We start from the raw sequence: 15,804 nt of genomic DNA on the forward strand, positions 1-15,804 counted from the left end.
AGAAGGGGGAAAAAAAAGCAAGAGTTTATCCAAGAATATTTGTGTTACTTCCTGGTTCATCTCCCATCTCCTGGTTCATCAGACTCCTCTCCCTCATCTCTGTGGCAGACAGATTTCCTAGATAAGTTAGAGGACCACAGGGGAAGTCTGATTCTCTTCTCTGGAGTCCTGGGTGGAGTCACCCATCAGGGTGCTATTTACCAACTCGGTAGAAAAGGAAAGTTAAACAGGTGTTAGCGATGCGATCACAGCCTGAACAGAAGAGGACTCAGATTTCCAACAGGTCCAGGAGTGGACATGACAGGGACTTCCTCATCCTGGAATACAGTGACTACAGCCCAGGCTCTGGGGCAGCCCTAAAGATGAATACTAGGTTGAATCTCGAAGTGACACCTGATCTAGGGATCTGAATGGAGGTGAAGGGAGTGGTCCTTTAAAACACTGAGACAACAGGCTACAAATTATTCATCTATGAAAGTTAGGTTATAGCAGGAACAGGAGCATTTGGAGGGCACAACCAGATGTGACCCTTCTGTTCTCTTGCACCCAGGTACATCCTGAGAGAGGAGATTCCATAAGACTGGAGAACAACTCTTCCATTGAACTTAGCTCCCAATAGACTGAGTTTAGGTCTTTAACTGGACTGGATATTTACTTCAGGAGATTAATCTTTTTAATACAGCGTTTCCCTGTAACTCCAGCTGGTCTGGAACTTACTATGTAGACCAGGCTAGCTTCTCTCTCACAGAGATCTGCCTGCCTCTGTCCCCTGAGTGCTGGGATTAAAGGTATGAACCATCACACCTGGCTCAAGAACTAGTTTTGAACTGAAAATATGTGGTTATCTTGAGAGCAATAAGATCGAGTTTCCTCCCATCTAATGGAGGCTTGAGTTAAACTGAATTCCATTATAAAGAAACAACCCAAAATATCTTTCTTTCCACTTGAGTTATAGATTGTGAATTTTAAATCCATTACACACATTAAGTCACATGTGCAGTGTGGACAGCGTTATTACTCAGGTGAGAGTGATCTCAATGCTTCAGCGCCTGTGGTGTGGGTGGGGTTCTGGAGAATACACTTGGTACCCCGTGGGGCATTTCCTCTTCTAAGCATCTGGCTTGGGGACTGCAGCACTTTTCAGCGATAACACAGCTCAGTGATAGCACAGCTTTTTCAGAGGCTTGGGTAAATTATACATCCATTCATTATCCTAATATGACCCAAAAAGAAAGAAAAAAACTCTTATTAAGCATGTATAGTATGCTAAATGCTAGTCTGTAAATAATATGTTAGAAAACAGGCGCTTCAGGGAGCTCACTGAGGGAAACAAAGAGATAAGAAACCAGACTGACAAACACCACCTAAAAAAGGCATTCACTAAATAATCCAGGCTAAAGCTCTCAAATAATAGACTGCCTCCCCTTCTCCTTTGATGACTGAGAGGACAAAATGACAAAGCCAGCAAAGAGGCAGTGTGCAAAGCCAGGGGCAGGAATAGAGCAACGAGTGAGTCTGGTGGCATCGAAGTAGGAACCACATCATTGAAATGATAGAAGAGAAGCTGTACACACATTAGCTTATTGTCTGAGGAAAGCTTTGTGATTGAGACTTTCCTTCTAAATCCAGTTCCCCCCTTTTCCATTAGTTAAAGTTCACATTATTACTATTGAGAAGTTTCCTTCTCTGATCCAAGACCTTTTCATTTTGCCTGTGGGAAAGTGCAGTGGGGTGAAGGCACTGGGGTTGCTGTGGGAGAGAGTTGTCTACTGGTGTAGGAATGGGTGTCGATAGGGTCCTCTGTGGCAGGAAGGTGGGAGTGGGGAACTGAGAGACTGGGAAGTCTGGGGGAGAAGGAGGTCTTTATGTCCCTTCTCTCTAGTAGTGGGAATAAAAGACATTAAGCAAATTATTATTTAAGGTAGAATAGTATTTCCTACCTTTCTTCAGGGATCTATCTTTCCTTCCATATCAATTCTCATTGCCATCAGACATACACAAACACAAGCATACACACACACACACACACACACACACACACACACACACACACACTCACTCACTGTTGTGTGACATTGCTCCTGGGCAGATGTGAACAAATGCCTACTCGCCCCAAATAGGAAACCAACAGCAGACCGATGTAAGGATACTGCCAAAATCCAACTTGTTGAACCAATGTGCTTTATTGGGGTTACTGGGTGAGGAGTTACCTACAGGAACAGAAATGACTCACAGACAACTGCTTCACCAAAGTCCATCCCAGCATGGGTGACAGCTCATGGAGGCAGGAAACCTGGGGCACAGTGCATAACCTGCAGGCAGCTCAACAGTTTGGTGAGTGTCCTTTCCAGGTAGCTCAGCTGGCCTCCGTCTCTTCCAGGCTGGTCTCTGGCTCTTCCAGGCAGCTCTGCTTGTCTGAGAGTGTCTCTCAGTTGTCTAGGGAGGGATGGACCTAGTGAAACTGAGGGTTATTTTAAAAATAATATAATAGTATAATCTCTTTATTGATCTGTCCTTTATTTTTCCAAGCAGTAGGTGTTTTCAAAAAGAATTTGCTTTGGCTTAATCTTTAGAAATACACCTGCAGCTAAGCAATATGTTAGTATAAAGGGGAGTACGCATTAATTCTACAGTTGATTCTAGGGCTGGTAAGATCACTCATCAGTAAAAAGCACTGGCTGTTCTTGCAGAGGACCTGGGTTTTGTTCCTAGCACCCACATGGTAGCTAACAACCGTCCATAACACCAGTTCCAGGGAATCCGAGGCCTTCTTGTGATCTCCGTGGGCATCCACACATGTGATGCAGTTACATATATACAGGCAATACACTCATACACATTAAAAAATAATAAATAAAAAATTGAAATTGATTCTATTTCTCAGATGTTTGGGGTGGGTAGGGACGTGGGAATGGATTTGAGAGGACTTGGGTGAGGAGACAAACATGAAAAACACATTGTATAAAATTCTCAAAGAATTAATAAAAATATTTTAACACTTATTGTAGCTTAATCCTCATAATTCAAATCCCTTCACTGACCTGTGTTGTCTCAGTAAAGCCTCGATAGCAAAGCACTAAATTAATTTCCACGGTAACCGATATCATAACACCAGAGTATGGCTTTGTTACAAAACCTAGCAGATGGGAGAAAGATGAGAAAATGAATTTTGCTTCAAAACAAGCTATTTTTAAAAGCAGTTACTAAGACGAGTAGTGGCAGGAACATGGAGCAGTGGCTGCAGAGTCGCTTGCACATTTACTCAATTTCTTGTTTACTTCTGAGAAATTTGCATAGGCTCAAAATTTTATTTCACACATTAGCTATTATGAGTTACATAAGAATAAAACTTGGCAAAATCCCACCGTAAGGAACTACTCTGATATGTTGTTTCTAGGTATGCTGCCTGAGAATCCTCAGCACAGACCTACTTTTTCTGGTCTTAGGCAAAGAAGATACTGGCTTTCCCTTTAGTGAGGGAACAAAATGACTGCTTTGGATACCAGACTTTAATCCATTTGTGGCTGTGGTTGGAGACACTGATGCCCAGCATTTGTTCCTGTTGGTGGGAGACAGAAAGGACCATGGATGGAGAGGAAGAAGCATCAAATATTGATGATGGAAATTTATGAAATGTAGCTACAGAGCATGGAATGTTTTCTTCTTGGTGTTTTCTGAAAGAAAGACAACAGGCTAGATCTGGATGGATTCTGTTCTAGTCCAAAAAGCTTGTGGAGGAGGGGCTTAAGTTCCCAGAGACTCATGTAAGTGGAACCTATGGTGCTAGTTATCCAATAGTGTCTAACTACACCTACCAAAGTATTTGCTGGGTGAAACTCATCCTGAATTGAGGAAATGGCCCAAGCAAGTCTATGAAAATGTACTCTGTTCAAAGCACACATGGTGTTTCAGTTCATTTCAGAGAACAATAAAAGTTATTTGCATCATTCTGTAGTTATAGATGACAAAGTACAGTTTTTGGAAAAACTATGTATACAAAAATGAAATTAGTGGGATACATTTACTCATAGCATTTACCAGGAGCAGATGACAATGTTCAAAAACTTTTACAAAGATTTTTAAAATTATTATTTTTAAATTATATGTATATGTGGGTAGGCTATTGCACATGAATGAAGGTGCCCTCTAAGTTCAGAAAGGGGTGTCAGATTGCCCTGGAGCTGGAGTTACAGACAGTTGTGAGCCATCTGATGGTCCTGGGAATTGAACTCAGGTCCTCTTCAAAAGCAATACAAGCTCTTAACCACTAAACCATCTCTCCAGCTCTGTTTGAAAGTTTTTTGATGCTAAAATGCAGAATAAAGTACAAAATCTTCATGTATATTAATCTCATAGATAGTTGTCACAATAGTGACTGTTTCTGTTTTTCTTTAAGAAGATGTGTAATATTCTGAACAACAAGGGTTTCTTTGTATAAATTGGTCTGCCTTGCCTCCTCAAAGCCCTCAATATCCTTCTTTAATTTTTTTCTTGGTTTATTTAGCTGAAATAGTGAAACAAGATAATAACCCTCTGCACCCACAGATTCAACCAACTGCGAATTGAAAAACTTTGGGAAAATTATCTGTACCTAACATATACATTCTTTTTCTTTGTTATTATTCCCTAAACAATACAGCATAACAACTACTTGTATAGAATTTATGGGGCATAATTATAAGTAATCTACAAACAATTTTGATTTAAAGCACCCAGGAAGATGTCCACAAGTTATAGACAAATACTAAGCCATTTAATATATCACGCTTGAGTATCTGCAAGTTTTGGTAACTGTAGGGCTGTTGGAACAAATCCTTCATAGCTACTGAGGGACAACTTCAATGCCAGATTTAGATTATATTCTAACCTATATCAAAAGAGTCTAAACCCATGGGTCTCCATCTCACACTAATGCAAATTACTCATATTCCTCCTCTATCATTGCTTTAAGTACTGGAGAGAGAGGAGCTGTGCACTGGTACAGTCAAGGCTTCTAACAGTTGGCAAGAAAATGAAAGGTCCGTTTCAAAGAATGCCGTGCTTCAGGCTCCATCGGGCTCTTCAGTGGACCCCATCAGCTGCCATAGTGAAGCAGGAGAGATCCTATCCATGAACCTAGCACCCACGCTGCTCCTACTCCAAAGTGTGCTGGCACTCATTGAAAGCTTATAACAGAACTGGATATGGTCAGGTTCTTATGGTAATAGGGAAAAAAATGTTCTTTTTACCAGAAAACAAATATTCCTAATAAATACAATATTTTAAAAATTGGAATTTCTTGTGAAAAATAGACCTTTCAAAAGTGTGGTGCTATGTGAAATTAATTTGTATACTTTTAAAATTAGCTTCTTCATTTGTACTGCCAATGACTCTAGCTAATGTTCCCAGAATACATCACAGTCAAATACTCTCACCACGCTAAGAATGGCAACAAGCTGTTAGTATGAGAAGTGATGGGTGAGAAGCAGACCTGCCAAGACTGAATGATTAAAAAGGATTCTGCATTGAAAAAAAAAAAGCAGAGATTTTCCCTGCCCCATATGGTACAGCATCTTACAACGGTAGCACAAATATTTCTGTGATGTACAACAAAATGCAGAATTCCTCAGCCCAGAGACTTGAAATGTAAATTCTCCCCTCACCTCTCATATGGGGCCATAGTGGGGTAGATAGATCCGTATTTTTCCAAAAGAAGTGAATGAATTTTTTAAAAATTGTCATTCTTTCCTTGCTCCCAAATCAAAGCATATTATTAACAAGAACGTTGCATGGCTATCCCATCTCTGGTGAAGATGGAGATTTAGGAATGGGATCTAGCTTCGTCAGAAGGACTTTAGCATGGACAGAGGGAGAATTTTCTGCATGCAGGAATTATGAGGTTCAGAGCAGTTCCTGATGAATGTGCTTTTCCTGTCCCCGAGGAGCTTGCAGATGATGCCTTGTAGCATGCATGTTGAGGGTGGGGTGGAGTTGTGAATGGAGTAGTGGACTCAGGAATGCAAAATATTAGTTATGGAATAACAGACTGCTTAGTTACTAAGGAGACCTAAAAATAGGATAAGAATGAGAGAGGGACAAGAGGAGTGGATGGTTCTGCAGAGTTCACTGGGTGGTGCCAACCTCACAAAGGCAGTGCAGAGCTGCTTTTTGCAGCAGCAGAGTCTGTGCAACCACATTATGCAGCCACATTGGAACCCCAGCTGTCTCATACAGCTACTCTTGACAACAGTCTAGGTTTCCTTCAACATCCACCAGTTCCAACATACACAACCCACAGATGCACAAGAAAGGCTCAAAGTTCCCAATAGGTGAAACGTGTCCCCTGTATTTTCAGCAAATTTTGCCAATTCCAGTTCCCACTTTCATCTGCTTTTCAGAATAGATTGGGAACCTATTGGTCAATGTTTGAGTACCAAACTCCCTTTGTGCCATGGTGAAAATTCAACTACTAGTAGCCAGTGATGGGAGAAAGCTCTGTGGTGGGGAAAGGAAAGAGCAGACGTGCTCTTATTTTGGAGCAAAGTTGTTTTTATTTTCATCCTGGACAAATTGACTTCCTGTAGAACTTTTTAGTATGATGAGTTCCTAAAAAAATATCGTCAGAATTTTCTGTTTATCAAATAAATAAACAGACTCCCTGGGGAACAATGTATTGGAAAACTCATGTATTTGTCTTGTGCTCTGTCTGATAACCTATCAATGCCAGGCCACGTTTCCTCCAAGAGAAGTGTTATTTCCTGCTTGGTAGGCTTTTAAAAAGTTTCTGATGTTGCTATCACAAAAGACTTTGCTTGCTAGTTTGTTTTTCTTTTGGTGAATGGTAAAACAGAGTAGAAATGACATCTGATTGCTTCGTGGACACTGGGCAAATGACAAGAAAGTGGAATAAGGAAAGGAGACAGAGAGCATCAGTTGAGGCATGGAACCCTTAATCCCTTCCACTGACCAGCTGCGTTGCCACAGTACACAGCAGTCTGGGTTCACAGTCTCTGTAATTTTTTGATGGCTTTGTCCATCCTTTTAAAAAGTTGCTTACAGTCGGGGGCTGGAGAGATGGCTCAGTGGTTAAGAACACTGACTGTTCTTGCAGAAGACCCAGGTTTGAATCCCAGCACCCACATGGCAGCTAACAACTGTCCGTAACTCCAGTTCCAGGGAACCCGATGACCTCTTCTGTCCTCTGCAGGCATTGCAAAACATGGGTGCATTTACCTACATGCAGGCAATACACACATACACATAAAATAAAATAAAAAATAATAAAATATTTTTTTAAGTTGCTTACAGTAAGGGAAGCACAGGGATATGCTTCTAAAGATTTCTATTTTACCTTTTATAGTATTGTTATTAATTGTGGGCTTGGAGTCTTAGTCAGTGACCTTTGTTCTGCAGGATTACACAATGGACATCCCAACTCAAGGAAAAAAAATCATTCCCTAGGGCACTGTTGAGATGACTCAGTGGATAAAATGCTTGCACAATCATAAGGATCTGAGTTTGGATCTCCAGTACCTGTATAAAAACTGGGTGCAGTAGAATGTGCCTCTAATCATAGTTCTGAAGGATCAAAGACAGGAGGATCTCCAGGGCTTGATGGCCAGTCAGTCTAGCCAAAATAGCACGTTCCAGTTTCAGTGAGAGATCCTATCTCAAAACAAGTGGAGGGACGGAGAGCTCTCAGCAGTTAAGAGCACCTGCTGTTCTTCTAGAGGTCTGGAGTTCAGTCCCCAGCACCTAAGGGGGTCCACTGCTGCCTGTAACTCCAGCTCCAGGGGATCCAACACTCTCTTCTGGCCTTTTGGGGCACCCAAAGACATGTGGCATATGCTCACACAGACACACACATCATACACATAAATAAAAATAAAATTAAAATAAGGTGGGGAACAATACATGGAAAGACACCCAAAGTTGACCTCTGGCCTCCACATGTGCATGTAGGGGAGAGCACCAAACACATGTTACACACATGCACTTCTCCTCCCCCTACACACAAACATTTCCCTATACTTTCATTGCATTTCACTGCTTTATTGAGTAATTTTCTTTTTCTGGAGGGGTCTATGACATTTCAAAAACAAAAATTAAAAAAGAAAAACCATTGATAGGGAAGAACTGTTATAGTGTTGCCAGACATTATTACTTATAATATGATTACTAGCTGACGAGGATATGGGACACAGATTTTTTTTTTAACTTTAAAGTTAAACATAGTTTAACTACAGTAAAAGTCACCTGTTGTAGTGTAGAGGTTCTCAACTACTGACAAACACATATGGTCATGTAAGCACACTGAATCAAGATATGGAGCAGGTCCATCACACCAAAAATTCGTCTATATCATATCAAGATAATGCCAGACAGTATCCATAGCTCTATTGGTGAAACCCTTCTTCAGACCCCAGAAACCACTCTTTTTCTTTTTCTTTTTTTTTTTTTTTTTTTTTTTTTTTTTTTTTTTTTAGTCTCCTTGTAGCTCTAGCTGGCCTGAACTCACGATGTAGACCTGGCTGGTCTTGAACTCACAGAGATCCACCTGCCTCTGCCTCCCAAGTACTGGCATTAAAGGCGTGCACCACCACACCCGGTGAAACCACTCCTTTTTATTCTGTTTCATGGGTGTGCCTTTTCTTGGTAATGCCACATGAATAGGCTATATAATACATAACCCCTTTAACCTGTTTTTCAAAAAATTACAGCATAATGCATTTGATATTCATTCATTTAATTATTGCTTTGTTTTGTTTTACTATTTTATTCATTATTTTTGTTTTGTGTGTCTGAGTGTATTGCCTACATGTACGTAAGTGTACCTGTGTTGTGAAATGCCCAGGGAGGTTAGAAGAGGACATTGGATCCCCTAGAACTGGAGTTACAAACGGTCGTTAGCTGCCTGTGGGTGCTGGGAACTAAACCTGGGTACTCTGTAAGAGCAGCCAGTAGTCTTAACTGCTGAGCCATCTCTCCAGACCCCTCATTTTGTTTTTTTTTAGCCAACACTTTATTCTTCTGTATGTGTGTGTGTATGCATGTGTGTGCATGTGTGTGTGTATTTGTTTGTGTACGAGTGTACATGTGCCCATGCTGAGTAATAGGTCTCTGTAAGAATATATTAGTCTATTTTTTCATTCCCAAGTTCAGAGACCTCAATGGTAAGAATTGTGTTCCCTCTAAGCTCATATACTGGAACCCTAATGCCATAAATGACTGCTTTCACATAAACCCTATAGAAAGTATTGAAGATTGTGTGGTCGTAAGGGAGGGGCTAATCTGATAAATTGATGATGCCTTTATGTAAAAAGAGCTTTCTCTCTCCAACACATGTACTGAGGGAAAACTCATGTGAGCATGGTGAGAAAAGGCAGCTGCCTACAAGCCAGGAAGAGAAACTAGAAACTGAATTGATCAGTACCTCAATCTTAGACTTCTGGATTCCAGAATTATGCAAAAATAAGTTTCCATTGTGGCATTTTGTTATAGTAGCCCAAGCAACTCAGTAGCCAGAAGTAAAAAAATATCCCACCAAAACTCTAGTCATTATTGATTACTAATAAGGGATGGTCATGTTGTAACAAATACAGTGGCTATAGTCGGTGCTCAAGGCTCTTTAGTAAGCCACATAAAAGCACATGAGTAGAGCTGAGGACTCACAGCTGGAGCACAGGGTTCATCTCATTGTGGAGAAAAACTGAAAAACAATTCAAAGTGAGCTGAGAAGACTGTTAAATTAACAGACCGAACAACGCCATGAACTGCTCTTGTTTTTCATGAGCACTTCTGTCTAAACTTAGCAGAATAAACGTTCCTTCCTTCCTTCCATTAATGAGGGGAAGGGCACTCACTCAGTCCCTCTAAGAAGGACTTTGATGATCTTCTCAGACAAAAGATATCTAAGGAAGGGGGTATCTCCTAGGGTGTTTGCTAAAATGGCTTCCTCTCAATGAGGAAGCTCTGAAATCTACAGTTTTTATAAGTTAGATTAACTCTGGTGCACATGGTCCTAGGATGTAGCTTTCAAAACAGAGTTCAAGGGCAGGTGAGATGGCTCAGAGAGTGAAAGTGCCTATGGCTAAGCATGAAGACCTGAGTTCAACCACTGGGATTCTACAAGGTAGAAGAAGAGAACTGCTTTCTGTTAAGTTTCCTCTGACCTCCACACAGCTGCTGTTGCATGAGTGTGTGTGTGTGCGCATGCACACACACACACACATACAGTGAATTAAAATATAATAATAATTTTTAAAAACAGTTGTTTAGAGATGGTCAACTTCTCTGTGTCACGTTAGGCAAAATATCACATTTAAAATACAGTATGGGGGCTGGGGGATGGCTCATTGATAAAATGCTTGCTACATGAACAGGAGGACTTGAATTCAGACCCCATAATTCATGCTAAACAAACAAACAAACAAAAACAAACAAAAAAAGAAACCACCACTGCCAAGAACAACAACAAAACAGGCATAATGCTACATGTTTGTAATCCCAAGTCTGAGTAGGAGATATGTAGCTCCCAAGGGCACCGTAGCCAGCTAGTCTAGCCAAATCCATGAGCACCAGGCCAATGAGAGACCTTGTCACAAAAACCAAGATAGTAGGTGGGACTAGCTAAGACTCGCCTCTATTTCTACCTCACTATTTCTGCCTTGGAGCAAATCTTGGAAACATGGCAATGTCTATTGTATTTCTATTGTATAATGGCTCAGTGGTGAAGAACACTTGCTGCCTCGCAAGAGGATCTGTGTTCAGTTCCCAGTACCCAGGCTACTGATACCCACCTGAACTCCAGTTCCAAGGGATCCTATACCCTCTACTGGCCTCCACAAGTACCTGCACACACGTGGCATACACTCACACAGATAGACATATATGCATAAATAAAAAATTAAACAAAACAAACAATATAAGATGGGCAGCTCCTGGAGAATGATCCTCGAGATTGTCCTCTGGTCTCAACATGCACACATAAATACCCCCTCATACACAGAAACACACAAGTGCATATGCACACACATGCACACACACAATAAGATAAAACACATTGTGACTTAGCTTTGGGTTCTGCCTTTCAGAAAGATGCACATGTATCAAGTATGGTGTGTTTATACATACATATAACATGTAGACGGTGGCCATTTACTTCTGTGTGTTTATGCAGAGAAAGCCAGGCAAGTTGATATTACTGAGAAAAATGCATCTAAAGGGAGATTTTTGCCTTCCCTGGATCTGTTCATGCCTGTGAATTTAATCCTTTAGTCAAATCCTAGATGTCAGGGCTGCTAAATGATGCACATGCTTTCACAACTTTAATGGGTTTAACATTGAAAGAAGGAAGTTCCTGTGGGCATCACCAGGGGGCTTTGGAGAAAGATAGCTCTGCCTGGCTGCTGGTCAACAAGCTGCAATGAAAAACAAATGTTTCTGTAGTTCTGAATAGTCTGTTTAATAATTTGGAAAGCAGAATGCATCTCTTTGATGCTCACTAAGCATTTTTGGCCACTCATTTGGGTGCATTTATCTTCTGTGACATTGTACTAAAAGCAAGTGGCTAAAATGTATGCATTCTGCACTTTATAATAAGGCATGTGCGCCCCACGGATGGAGACAGTCCACCTTGGGCATCTTGCCTAAGAAGCTAAACTATCGAGCTCTCCGGTAGCTGTTCAGTGGGATGTTTGCTGTTTTAACCTCTGAGATCTGAGTAAGGTTTTAGATCTCATAGGGCTGGACTCTAGATGTTAAAAAACAGTTTTAATCAGCTTGTCAAAAAATATTCCAGTTAAAAGCTGTTTCCATTATGGACAGGATGGGAACATAAACAGAAGTTAATTGAAAGGGACATTGATGTGTACTTTACCCATGTTTTAGTTCCTGAAGCCCAGGAAAATAAGAACAGAGAAATGTGCCTTACTGAGATAGCTTTATAAATAGCTTAAAAGTTGGAACAAGATCTTATGATGGTGATAACAATGATGATAAAGGAGGAAGAGAGGAGCCATGCATGGTGTTGCATGCCTGTAGTCCCAGCACTTGGGAGGCAGAGGCAGGTGGATCTCTGTGAGTGAGTTCAAGGCCAGCCTGTTGTACATAGTGAGTTCCAGGCCAGCTGGGGCTACAAGGAGATTCTGTTTCAAAAGACAGAAAAAAAAAAAGGAGGAAGAGCAGGGAGTTAGATTTTTAAAAATTATTTATTATTTTTATTTTGTGTGAGTGTATTGCCTACATGTGGGTAGGTGCACCTGTGTTGTTCAGTGCCTGCAGAGGTCAGAAGAGAGCACTGGATTCCTCTGGAACTGGAGTTACTGATGGTTGTTAGCCTCCATGTGGGTGCTGGAAATTGAACCTGGGGCCAGTGCTCTTAACCACTTAGCCATCTCTCCAGTCTGAGTTGGAATTTTATTGTACATAGCATCTTAATGTCTGATTAGAAAAATCTGGTCTCCAAATTAAGGAAATGGGGAGGAGGAGTCAGAGAAAGAAAGAATGCGTCTGCGATGTGTGCTTACATTTCACAAGTTCCTAATTTCAACCAAGAAATGATGCACATCTTATGAAGGAAAGGCGAAGTCATGGTGATTGGAACAGTCAAGTATTGTCCAGTCTCCTATTCACTGGAGGAGAGATAATTATAAGAGGTAGATTGCTCTTGCTGTAGGGCCAAGCTCATTATTCTAATTATAAACTGTGATATGGCCAGACCTCCATCCTGTTGTTACTAATTCATGCTTCTCAATCCAACCCCTAACGCTGTCAGCTTGATACTTTGTTCTAAGAAAGATGATTTTAAAAAGTATTGCTAAGATGGCTCTTCATACAAAATCCTATCTGCATTTGATCAACTTTGTAGAATTTTTGAACAGTTATCAAACACTCAGAGTAACTAAAAGTTACAGATGGGTATAAATATGCCAGTCACTGTGGTAAGTTTAACAAATAAATGTTCTGGATACTGTGGGACTCGTCTTTCAAGACAGATTCCAAAGGTTTAACACTATGTTTTAGAATTAGGGTTAGATAAGAGTCAAAGGAGAAACAATTCGTCAATCTATATGTTTTCTTCAATTGTAACTATTTTTATCCTATCACTGAAACAAGTTCCCCAGGGCAATCTTCAAATATTCTTTCTTTTCTTTCTCTCCGTGTGTGTGTGTGTGTGTGTGTGTGTGTGTGTGTGTGTGTGTGTCTGTCTGTCTGTCTGTCTGTGTGCATGTGCCCACATATGTACTCATATGTATGGAAGCCAGAGGTCAACCTCAGGTGTTTTTCCTCAGGAGCTGCTCATCTTGTTTTTTGAGACAGGGTCTATCACTGGTCAGGTTCGCTGATTAGGCTAGGCTGGCTGGCCCGTGAGCTCAGGGAAACTCTTATTTCTGCCTCTCTAGCTCTGGGATTACAGTTCATGCCACCATGCCTGACTTTTTCCAGTTCCCCTGGTCCTGGGGATTGAACTCAGGTCTTCATGCTTGCAAGGCAAGCACTTTACCAACGGAGTCATCTTCCTGGCCCTGGTCAAATAATTTTTGATGAGTGCCAAGACTGCTCAATACGAAAAGAACGGTTATTTCAACCAATAGTGTTGGGCAAACTGGGTATTGACATGTAAAAGAATGAAATTGGACTTTTACATTACATTATATGTAAAACAATGTAAAATACTTCAAAGAACTATAAAACTCAGAAGAAAAAACAGGAGAAATACTTTATGGCATTGGATTAAAATTATTGGCTATGATACAAAAAACACAAACAATAGAAAAACATGTAAGTTAGACTTCATCAAAACTTACAAGTTTTGAGCCGGGCATGGTGGTGCACGCCTTTAATCCCAGCACTTGGGAGGCAGAGGCAGGCGGATCTCTGTGAGTACGAGGCCAGCCTGGTCTACATAGTGAGTTCCAGGACAGCTGGGGCTACAGGGAGACCCTGTCTCAAAAAAGACAAAAACAAAACAAACAAACAAACAAACAAACAAAAAAAACTTGAAAGTTTTGTGTACCAAAGGACATTATCGACAAGTAAAAAGACAACTCACAGAATGGGAGACAATACCTGAAAATCTTTTAACTGATAAGAAATTGATATCTACACTATGTAAGGAAATCCTACAGTTTGATAAAAATAAGAACAAAAGCCAAACTACTGAAAATTGAGTAAAAGGGCTAGAGAGATGGCTCAGAGGTTAAGAGCACTGACTATTCTTGTAGAGGACCCGGGTTTGGTTCTCAGCACCCACCCATGAGGTGGCCATCTGTAACTCCAGTTCCAGGGGATTCAATGCCCTCTTCTGACCTCCGTGGGCATTGCATGATATGGGTGTACTTACAGGCAGATAGTATACTCATACACATAAAATAAAAAATAATTTAAAAACTTTTTAAATTGAATAAAGGAAAATCTGGTTTGTTGGCACACTCTTGAAATCCCAGTAATCCTTGGGGAGGGTAGAGGCAGACAGATATCTGGGATTCATTGGCTAGCCAGCAGACTACTTGGCAAGTTCTAGGCCAGTAAGAGCCTTTTCTTTAAAAAAAAAAAAAAAAAAAAAAAAAAAGAAGGGTGGATGCTGGCACCTGAGAAACAATGCCCAACATTGTCTTCAGGCCCCTCCATGCACATATGCACCCTGGCACCTCCATGCACATGTGTGCCCTGGCACTTCCATACACATGTGCGCCCTGGCACCTCCATGCACACGTGCACCCTGGCACCTCCATGCACACGTGCACCCTGGCACCTCCATGCACATGTACATCCTGGCACTTCCATGCACATGTGCACCCTGGCACCTCCATACACACGTGCACCCTGGCACCTCCATACACACGTGCACCCTGGCACCTCCATGCACATGTGCATCCTGGCACCTCCATACACACGTGCACCATCTCACACACAGCATTTCTCCAAAGAAGATATACAAAGGACCAGTAAGCAAAACAAAAGATACTTATTATCACTAATCATTAGGGAAACGCAAATCAAAGCCACAGTGAAATATCATTTTATAACAATCAGGATGGTTATTACACATATATTTAATATTTTATTTATTTTTTTAACTTTTTAAAAATGTGTATGAGTGTGTTGCTTGCATGTATATAAGTGCACCTGGGTCAGAAGAAGGCGTCAGATTCCCCTGGAACTGGAGTTATGAACGGTTGTTAGCCACCATGTGGGTGCTGGGAATCGAACCTGGGTCCTCTGCAAGAGCAGTCAGTGCTCTTAACCACTGAGCAATCTCTCCAGCCCCACACATATATTTAAAAGGCCTCTAGGAAATAACAAGTGCTGGTGAGGATGTGACGAAATTAGAAACTTTGTGCATTGCAGCTGCTATGGAAAACAATATGGTAAGTCTTCAAAACATTAAAAATAGAATTACTGGACCAGTGAGGTGGTTCAGTGCCAGCACAAGCCTGGCAACTTGAGTTCAATCCCAGGAACACACATAAAATTGGAAGGAGAGAACTGACTTCTCAATGTTGTCCTCTGTGGTGTGCATGCCAAGACACAGCATGTGCGCACACACACACACACACACATCACTACAAACCTATTCATGGATTCTCTTTGCATTTAATGCATTCATCCACTATGGATAAAAGTATAGCTTGGATACATCCTTTTAAGACAATTGACACACAAAGAGGACCTGGATTTGATTCCTAGCACCCACACGGTGGCTTAACAACTATTCACAACTCTAGTTCCAGGGGATTCAATGGCCTTTTCTGTCCTCCCCGGGCATTGCATAACATGGGTGTACTTACCTACATGCAGGCAATACACTCATACACATAAAAT

This window comes from Nannospalax galili, unplaced genomic scaffold (assembly GCF_000622305.1).
Source record: "Nannospalax galili isolate Female #2095 unplaced genomic scaffold, S.galili_v1.0 scaffold856, whole genome shotgun sequence".
Lineage (NCBI taxonomy): Eukaryota > Metazoa > Chordata > Mammalia > Rodentia > Spalacidae > Nannospalax > Nannospalax galili.